Genomic DNA, 9,874 nt, shown 5'->3' on the forward strand with positions numbered 1-9,874 from the left:
GTCTTCCTCTACTGCCATTAAAATGTGGACCTCACTATAATTAGCTAGCCAAATTGTTTTCTGGTACAAAATTACCTATTGACTGGCAATTGGAAACATAGTGGATGATCAATCAAATCCCATGAAGAAAAGACATCCAAACATTTCAATGCTAATAAAAGTTGTACAACTGGATGAGTTAGTTGTGCGACAAATGAACGTATCTGATGAGTTTATCGTCTATTTTTTAGTTCGTTCTATTAATCTTTTTATTGTATTGGGAAGAGGGTGAGATTTGATCATCAATCTTTTTTAGTGCTTGTCATTGCCAATACTGATATGATTGATTGTTTATCACAAATGGCAATGTATTGCCAGGTCTTGCAAGACCCATGATTTGTTGAACCTAAACCAATCCTACCTCTACTATTATTCTCATCATCCAATCGAAGAAAACGAGTGGTTAAAAGCAATGAAGTTGAGATTGTCATCTACAGGTTGAACAGTTTTGAAGTTTGAGGCTTTTTTCATTAAATTTATCGAGGTTGAAAGAAGCAAATTATTGATAGCTTGATTCGAAGAATTCAGATTCAAATGGAGTGCAATATTAGGATTCTTGTTGGATTGATATAACTTGTAGACGTAAATCGTTGAATTTCATAAGTCTCTAAGGCGGGATGCACACTGGAGAAACGCGTTTCGTGAAAAAAGTTTCAGGAAACGTGAAACGAAAGTTGCTCGCAATCGACTGATAAGATTAAGCAGGGAACGTTTCTTTTGTATGCATGCGCGAGTGAAACGGATTGCATGAAACAAGTTTCATGAAAGAGAGCTTCACGAATTGCGTTTCTCCGGTGTGCATCCCGCCTTATGTTTCAAAGTTTCAATGACCTAGAATCTCTGTTTGCTGAGAATTTATTTTGAAATAATGGCTCTTATTAGGTCTTTAGTCAATGGTATGGTTCTCGAATAATGCATTCCAATATTTGTCTTTGGAACAAGCAATATGTATTGTAAAGAATTTATCAAATCATGATCCAAAGGGATCATCCTCAAGGATTGATTATTTATGGTTGGAAATGTACCGTATATAATTCGTATTGTCCTGCTTGATCTTTTAAAACTATGCATTTTTTGTGACATGCGCTTGAATGTGAATAATGATGAATGAGGAAGTTAAGAGTAATGATTGACATCACATACCACAGTATACATACATACTTGGCTAGTACCCTGACGCTAAAATCCGCCATCTTGTTAGGAAGCGCCACATTGTAATAGTATTGATGGTAGGTTCGGATCACTTAAATGATCCGGATCAATTGATCTCGTTCACTGCTACGAGCCAATCAGAAGACCAGGATTGGAACTTCCCAAGGTCACGTGACGTGTTTAGTATTTGCGTCATGTAAAAAGCATTGGTTAGATAGGCGTTTTATTACAAGTTTCCATTCTGTACCTATTATGTGACATAACTATCTCAGGATAATTCATCTAAACGCATTGCAAAATCTATGTCTTATAAAAACTTATCAAACTCATTCACTTTCAATGTTCAGTTCAAAAACCGTCCGTCAGACTTCGCACGTATTGCGCGCGTGCTACGAATTGAAAGTTCATTTGAAATTGAGCATTCATCACACACACTCTTTCAAATCCCCTTCACCCCAGTCCCCCCACCCAGCCACAGACTCCAGCCTTTGCTGCCCAACAGACCGACTCTAACTAGGTCTCCAAATTTTAAAAAATAGGTGCAGGTAGCCTTGAGTCCGATTTATAAATCGGTAGGAATCCAGACTGGACCTTCCCCTCTCCCGCCACTATACCTGTATTAAGACAGACGTTAAAGTAAATAAACATTGCACAGTTTACTCAATAAATTGAGCATCGCAGACTGTTTGATGGAAAGTGATTGATAAGTTCTTTATCGCTTCCAATTAGCTTTATGTACGACTGCTCCTAGAAATGAATGTTTTCAATTTTTTCAATGTTTGAAAATGGTCAATCTCAAAAGAGTTCTATGTTTTTTCTGTGAGTCATTCTCGAACGGGTTGAATGTCTTTCGTGAAGATTTTCGTAATGATCAATCTCAAACGATTTGATTGGCTTTTTGTGAGTTTATGACCATTCTCGACTGGGTTGGATGTATTTTTTGAGCGTTTGTGAATGATGAATCCCAAGTGATTTGTTTGAGCCCGTATGACAGCTTTATTTCGTCAAATAAAGTGAGTTTATTTAGGCTATTGATCTGTCTAGGAGTCGATGATAGATGTGATTGCTTGCAAACGATACCTATAAAGTCTATCAATTTGAGGGTCATTATGAATGCTTATAAGTTAGTTTCTTTCTAGATGCGGGTGATAAGTAGTGATAGTGATAGTTTGTGTAGGATCCAATCCTATGTCAATAGTTTTGAAATTGAGTGTTGTTACTTGAATTTTAAGTATTTGGATACCAAAAGGCATTACTCGTATATTATTCTTTTGTGATTTTGAAATTTTGTAAGACAACCCGTTTTCCTTCTACGACATAGTTTTACATTATTATGATTGTACTTGAAGTTATGTGGAAAATATTAACATATATCAAATTTCTGTTAGGTACTGTATTAATTTACTCGCCTAATACAATACCTAAGTTATAATTATCCGAAATACAAGAATATTGGCAATCTCACGATTAGAAGAAATTACAGACATGTTTCGCCACCTATGGTATCATCTTCAGTGTAAAGCTTTCAGATTCTTCACACTGAAGATTACACTATAGGTGGCGAAACATGCATGTAACTTTTTCAAAATAAATTCGTAATATTAGACAACATACCGTATATCAAGATGAACATATACATGTAAATTAAAATGAAATATTCAACAGATATTCATGGGGATTACTAATTTGGAAAAGACTCTGGATCTTATAATTTATTAAAAATATAAAGATTACATGGTTTAGTAGGCCTGTTCTTGGAGAATATCAATGGAGTTCAACTAGAGATTCATGTGATAATAACAATAAACAAATGTGAGAATGCACATAAATTAATAAAGGAGCACATGATTTTAACGGTACATATATATGCACATAAAACTGTGGAGAAAATCAATGGAGTTTGACTAAATATTTATGTGATAACCATAATTAAGATAAGAAAACGCTCGATGTGTTTTCATGTATTATTACAAAAAAATGTGTTTTTCAAAATTGCAAGGTATCCAATACGTATGAGTCCAAGTGGATATATTGCGTGTTCAACGACAGTTATGTTACCAATCATAACAATGAATGAAGCATGTCGTTTCCAACAGGTTGCTCCATGGTCGTTTGAAACATATTCTACTGCCATTCATCTGGAGATGTATTTTTGAAGTGATATTATGTAGTATTCTGAGTTATGTTGACGATTACGTTATGGTACATTATTGATTAATATTACGTCAAGTAAATAGCTAGCTATACAAAAAGAATGCTTTAGACTGCACCTGTTTAAGTGGCCCAAAGCCTATGCTTAACTATTACTGATGGGTTCAATCGAAAAATAGAATCGAATTTCTAGACTCTAGACATATAGGGGAACGTTTTGGAGACATCTGAATGAACGAAACTTCATTGATAATCTCCACGATAGTAAAAGCCTAGAACGATAGCGATCAAGCAGTGATCAACGATTGTAACGTTGCTTGTCTTTCATTCATGAACTGCTTTCTTGGTCAGCTCCCAATACGTAAAACTCGTTCTGGTTTGTTGATATATCTTGATGGCAGTTTTTAGATTTGGAATGAAGGAGTAGAGGAAGAAGAAGCAGGATGATGAAGAAGAAGAAGAAGAAGAAGAAGAAGAAAAGAAAGAAAAAAATAAGAAGTAGAAAGAACTGATAAGAAGAAGCAGAAGAATAAGAAGAATACGTGGAAGAAGAAGAAGATGAAGAAGGAAAAGATGATGGAGAAGAAGAAGAAGTAGAAGAAAAAGAAGATAAGAAGATGAAGAAGAAGAAGAGAAGGAAGAAGAAGAGGAAGAAGATGGAGGAGGAAGAAGGAGGAAGATGAGGATCAACAACACCTGTTCTCGTTCGATCAAAGAAGTGTGTTGCTTCAGCTAGCCTAGTCTTTTTCATTCAGTTTCATTCACTAGTACAGAGTAGAATTCGCCGTCTAGTTCAGTCTTTTCCGTTTCCGGTTAAAACCTGAAATTCCTCAGATTCTTTTTCATATGTTTGAACAAATTCAAAAGAAAAACTTAAACCTCAAGAAGTTTAAGAAACCTCAAGTTAAAGGAAACCTCAAGAAACTTGAGAAAAACTTATTTTAAACCTCAGTTTCTCTTCGATTTCACCATAATAATAATTGTTAACATATTATCTAAAGGAAAGAATTGGCTTATACACGTACGGGATAAGAAATTCACGAATGACGCATCATCACTTCTGAACAACTCAACTGATTAACTTTAAATTTCGCAGATTGATTCTTAATTTACTAAGGATGGTCATAGGCCTATTTTAAATTCTTTAAGAGCCGGTTTCCCAGCTCGGGATTGAGCTAAGTCCTAGACCTTAAACAGCTGGAGTCAGAAAATTGGCGTAGTCGCAGCTTTTATAACAGTAGTTGTAGTTTTTATTTTCTCATTTCTATAATTGGAAACGTTTTTCCTTGACGAAATTAGACATTCCTGAATGATTCAAAATAGCTGAAACTTGACACTATTCTCTCTTTATTCTATTCTGTGTTCAATTTTCTAGTTTTTTGAAATATTTAATTCAAACGTGACTATGACAATGACTGCGACTACGCCCCGTTTTGGAAAACCAATTTTCTGACTCCAGCTGTTTAAAGTCCAGGACTTGGCGAAATCCCGAGCTCCGAAACCGGCCCTAAGAATGCAGTAGATCAAGATTTCAGTATGTCATGTTTTAATTTATTTTATTTATTTGTTCATACAATTACAAATCATAATGAATATGATCGGGATAGAACAACAGGCATAGCCCAAAACTATTCTGTTCCCAAATTTTGATAAATAATAAAATGTCCGAAAAAATAGGTTATGTTATAGGTTTGTAACTGAGGAATGTTAAAGTTCAATTTCTGTCCAAAAATATATATGAGCTAGAAATTTTGAATTTATAATGATTAAAATACCAAATTATAGTCAATAATTGGATCCTTGCGAAGCACGGGTTACCTGCTAGTTGATGTCAACAATTCTCCTTCTTTAGAAGATTGTGACGTTTCATAGATTGTCCAATTTGCTATCCAGTATTGAAGAAGATGTAGGACTAAAACAGGTTACTCCCAAGTTGAAATATTTCAAAACTCTAATCTGTTAGTTACTGCTGAGTTACCACTAAACTCTGATGGACGGGTTTTAGTGGCGTAGCTGTGAGGCGTGACTCACTCAATGGATTGGGATGAAGTAGAAAACGCAACCGTACATGAAACATTAATTAGGAGAGAGCTCTTTCATCGTTTCATCAACTGGAACAATCTATTCATAGACTGGCCACCAGGGAGTAGGCTACTGCAGTACTCTGTGGATTGCAAAATTGAGTAATACAATTCCAGAGTTAGCCGCTCTGCTTTAAGACTAAATATTAGTCTTAGATCTTTGAATCTCACTCCTCTTAACCGATCTCAAACATTCGTTCAACACTTATCAATTATTATTCTCGATAAATTGAAGAAAATTCATCTAATTGATATCATTTCTGGTCCTAATCATTTCCAAATTCGTTGGTACTATAGTCAACCGCTCGAAAATAGTCCAATGAAAATTGGAACATATGAATCCCATCTCACCAACCCCCCCCCCTTCCACTAGCTATGGACAATGTTGATCAACTCTTATTTGGCAACGTTGCACTCATCTGTTCCAATTTCCATCGGATTGTTTTCGTGCGGTTTACTCTAGTATTCTTTTAATGTTCTTGTAATGTTGTGATGAAATGTGAAATATTTTGGATAAATCTAGAGAATGAAGTGGGTAAGCTATATAGAATACAGAATATATACTACCAGAATGTACCAAGGTACAGAATATATACCTGTTATAGTTCAACAAGCATCTTTCAGTGTCTCTATAAACGTATTTTCACAACTATAACAGGTATATATTCTGTACCTTGGTACATTCTGTACGTTCTTTCGTTCTACGTATTTTCACAATTATAACAGGTATATATTCTGTACGTTCTGGTAGTATATATTCTGTATTCTATATAGATTATCCACTTCATTCTCTAGATTTATCAAAAAGATTTCACATTTCATCAGACCATTACAAGTTGTTCAAATAAAACTGTGATTATTCTTGGACAATCAGGTAGGAACAGAACAGGTAAGTCTCGGTGTAGATTTCGGTTTCGATCGATACCACTAATCACCTGTTAATGATAGAAACATTCAAATGTCATCATGGTGAGGTAAAATCGAGACGTAACCGTACTGTCATGACTTACTCTATCTATATAGTAGGCTGTGGTACTGTTCATGAAAATCAAAATATCTCATCCCCGAAATTCACAAGCTGACGTATAGAAAAACTATAAAGTATGAACACGACCTAAAAGATGAAGAAACCTGAAGGGTTTGAAAGGTGATTGATTGATTGATTGATTGATTATTTATTTCGTGTGCAAGGTCTGAAGAGATCCATTGCACAATAGAACAAAGAAAATACAAATCATGTTATACAATTGATAAAACAAGAACAAAATACAAAGCAAGATAAATATAAGTATTACATTAGATATAGTTCGACACCTGAATTAATTGAACGTTCTTACAACTTTCACTAAGATTAACAATAAAAAATAAAACTGCAAAAACTGAAATGAAAAAAAATGAAGAATGGATATGTTACATGATAAAATATTAAGACAAAAACGTATAGGAAAAAACAAATTATAAAGAAGATCAAGATGAGAGAATGAAGAAAGACAGAAGAGGGTTGAAAATTAAGAGAAACTTGTCAAGTTTTACAGGTGAAAGGGTAGGTTAGGAGGTTAGGTTTCTGCTTTCAAATGGTGAAATGCTTGTATTATTCAAATGTTTTGATAGTAAGGAACAGAAAGCTTGCATGTCAGAACATGTTTGTGCTATATAATTATTTGGCTATACGTCACAGTATGATTTTTGGGAATGCGATATTTTGCCTACCACTGTTCATACCCAATGTACCTAGATTACATTCGTACCTAGAATTGGTTCATATTCATGCTTTACAATGTATTTGTGTCTGGCTGGAGCTGGACCAAGCGAGCATAGAACTAGAACACGAGTTCTGGAGCACATGAATGAGAAACATTTATAAATTATGTCTCCAAAACTGTAAGAATCCAATGTTAGTACTTATGACTTTCAAGTTGTTGAACTTACTTCATCCAGATTTTTATTGATCTTTGTTTAGAACTAGCATTCGTTTGTTCGGTTTAACGAGCTTCAATCAAAGAAAGAGGGATTCTCTCTCTAACTTTTTACTATTTTAACTTTTTACTTAAAAAGTGAACAGATTCTAACTTTTTTACTTATTTATGACTCTTGTCACATACAACGAGCTATGCTTGATAATGTAGTGTTTTGTAATAAAATAAATTCTATCTCTATCTCCTCGACCCCAGCCTCACATGAAGGTCGATAGCGTTTGGATTTTTTTTTCAATTCTGTGTCTTGCATTATTAATCACATCTCCGTTATTTCGTACGTGATGGATTAATCGAAAGACTTCGACTAATGTTGTTTGTTTTTTTTTTCAGACCATACATCGTTGGTGGGCCAAGATTTCTACTGATTGATTTCTTCACACTGCGAACCATTCTTGTTTGAAATTCAACATCCTGCTATGCAATATTTAATCAATTGAATTTTAAACTGGAAATGAATTGAGACATCTGAAACTAGGCACTCTGCAGTGGAAAAAGAAGCTTATGCCATTGTGGAATCAATCAGGAAATGGCGACATTACTTACTTGGACGAGAATTTACACTTATCACAGACCAGAAATCAGTTTCATTCATGTTTAGTAATAAACAAACCAGCAAGATTAAGAATGACAAAATCCAACGATGGCGCCTTGAATTGTCAGAATAAAAGTTCAATATAATTTATAGAGTTGGAAAAGAGAATATACCAGCAGATACACTATCAAGAGTCTGTGCCACTGTTGGATGCCATACAGATATAAAGAAACTGATAAAAATTCATGAGGACCTGTGTCATCCAGGAGTTACTCGACTCCATCATTGGACCAAAACAAAGAACTTACCATATTCAATAGATGATGTAAAAGAAGTATGTTCCAAATGTATTACATGTTCTGAAATGAAACCACGCTATGCCAAAGGAACTGGCCGCCTTATCAAGCAACTCGACCATTTGAACGTCTTAATATGGATTTCAAAGGCCCACTACAATCAAGTTCAAGGAACAAGTATATTTTAGTTCTTATAGACGAATATTCCAGATTCCCATTTGCCTTCCCCTGTCCTGACATGACTACTAATACAGTAATAAAACACCTTACATCACTATTCTCTCTTTTGGTGTACCGTCTTACATACATTCCGATAGAGGAACATCGTTTATGTCATCAGCTTTGAAAAATTTCCTACTATCAAAAGGAATTGCCAGCAGCAGAACATCGCCCTATAATCCAGCCGGTAATGGGCAAGTCGAACGGTACAATGGAGTTATATGGAAAAGTGTGATGCTAGCCCTAAAATCGAGAGGTTTGAACAACAGTCACTGGGAACAAGTTCTCCCCGATGCCCTTAACTCTATTCGTTCCCTATTATGCACAAGCACCAACTGCACACCACATGAGCGGATGTTTTTACATGCAAGAAACTCAAGTAATGGAAACCATACCAACCTGGCTATTGACACCTGGACCAGTATGGTTGAAGAAGATGACAAAAAACTCAAAACAAGAATCGCAAGTTGAAAAAGTTGAATTAATCGAGAGTAACCCTGAATATGCGTTTGTTCGCCACAACGACGGCAGAGAATCGACAGTCTCACTTCGCCAGCTCGCCCCATACCCCACGAGTGCCGATTGATATTAAGGGGGGAAGATTGTGATGATAAAACAGCTGTAATATTTATAATCTATTATCTCTGTTACTAAGACACATATTTAATGTCGAATAAAGCTCGTGTTGAGTCAAATTAATTCTATTACACCAATGATGATTGTCATACACAGCCTTCACACACCCGAGTCTTTACAAATTAGAGGTATGTAGGATTACAACATTCATTATCTCATTCATCGAAAAAATATGAATAATATGATTCTCTTTTCAATAGCTTAACTTATATTTGTTGATTTGTAATAGAGGTAACTAGAGTATTGAGCTCTGTTGTTTTAGTAGAAAAGACAAGTTGTATTTTAATTCCATCATGAAATCAGAAGATTCTAGAACATCTATGAATACAATTCAATGAATCGTTCGTATTCGAACACTACCTCCGTAAACAAAGCCGTAGTGCATTCGTGTGGCGTTAACACAGGGCTCCCACACCAATAAAAATTCGATCCATATCAGCTAGTCTTTTTATTGGTGTAGGATCCCTACCTGTGATGAAGTCACCAGAATGCACTAAGGCTTTGTTAACGGAGGTAGTGATTCGAATAGATGGAGAAGATAGCTCCTCACATGTTATTCCATTATAAGATTTCTAATCACAGTTCGAAAATCAACCTACCCAGTAATTGAATTATCTTGCAAGAACGCTTTTCGAAAAATACAGTCATAAAAAAGCCAGGATCTTTTTATTTAAGCTATTATTCTGCCAGTAGGCTACGCTTTTCTGAAACAATAATAAAACCAGTTGGGTTGTATGGCGCAGAGTCCTGGGCTCTCACAAAGAAAGATGAAGATCTCTTGAGTACTTGGGA

The sequence above is a fragment of the Nilaparvata lugens genome, chromosome 6, assembly GCF_014356525.2.
Source record: "Nilaparvata lugens isolate BPH chromosome 6, ASM1435652v1, whole genome shotgun sequence".
In the NCBI taxonomy this organism is placed as follows: domain Eukaryota; kingdom Metazoa; phylum Arthropoda; class Insecta; order Hemiptera; family Delphacidae; genus Nilaparvata; species Nilaparvata lugens.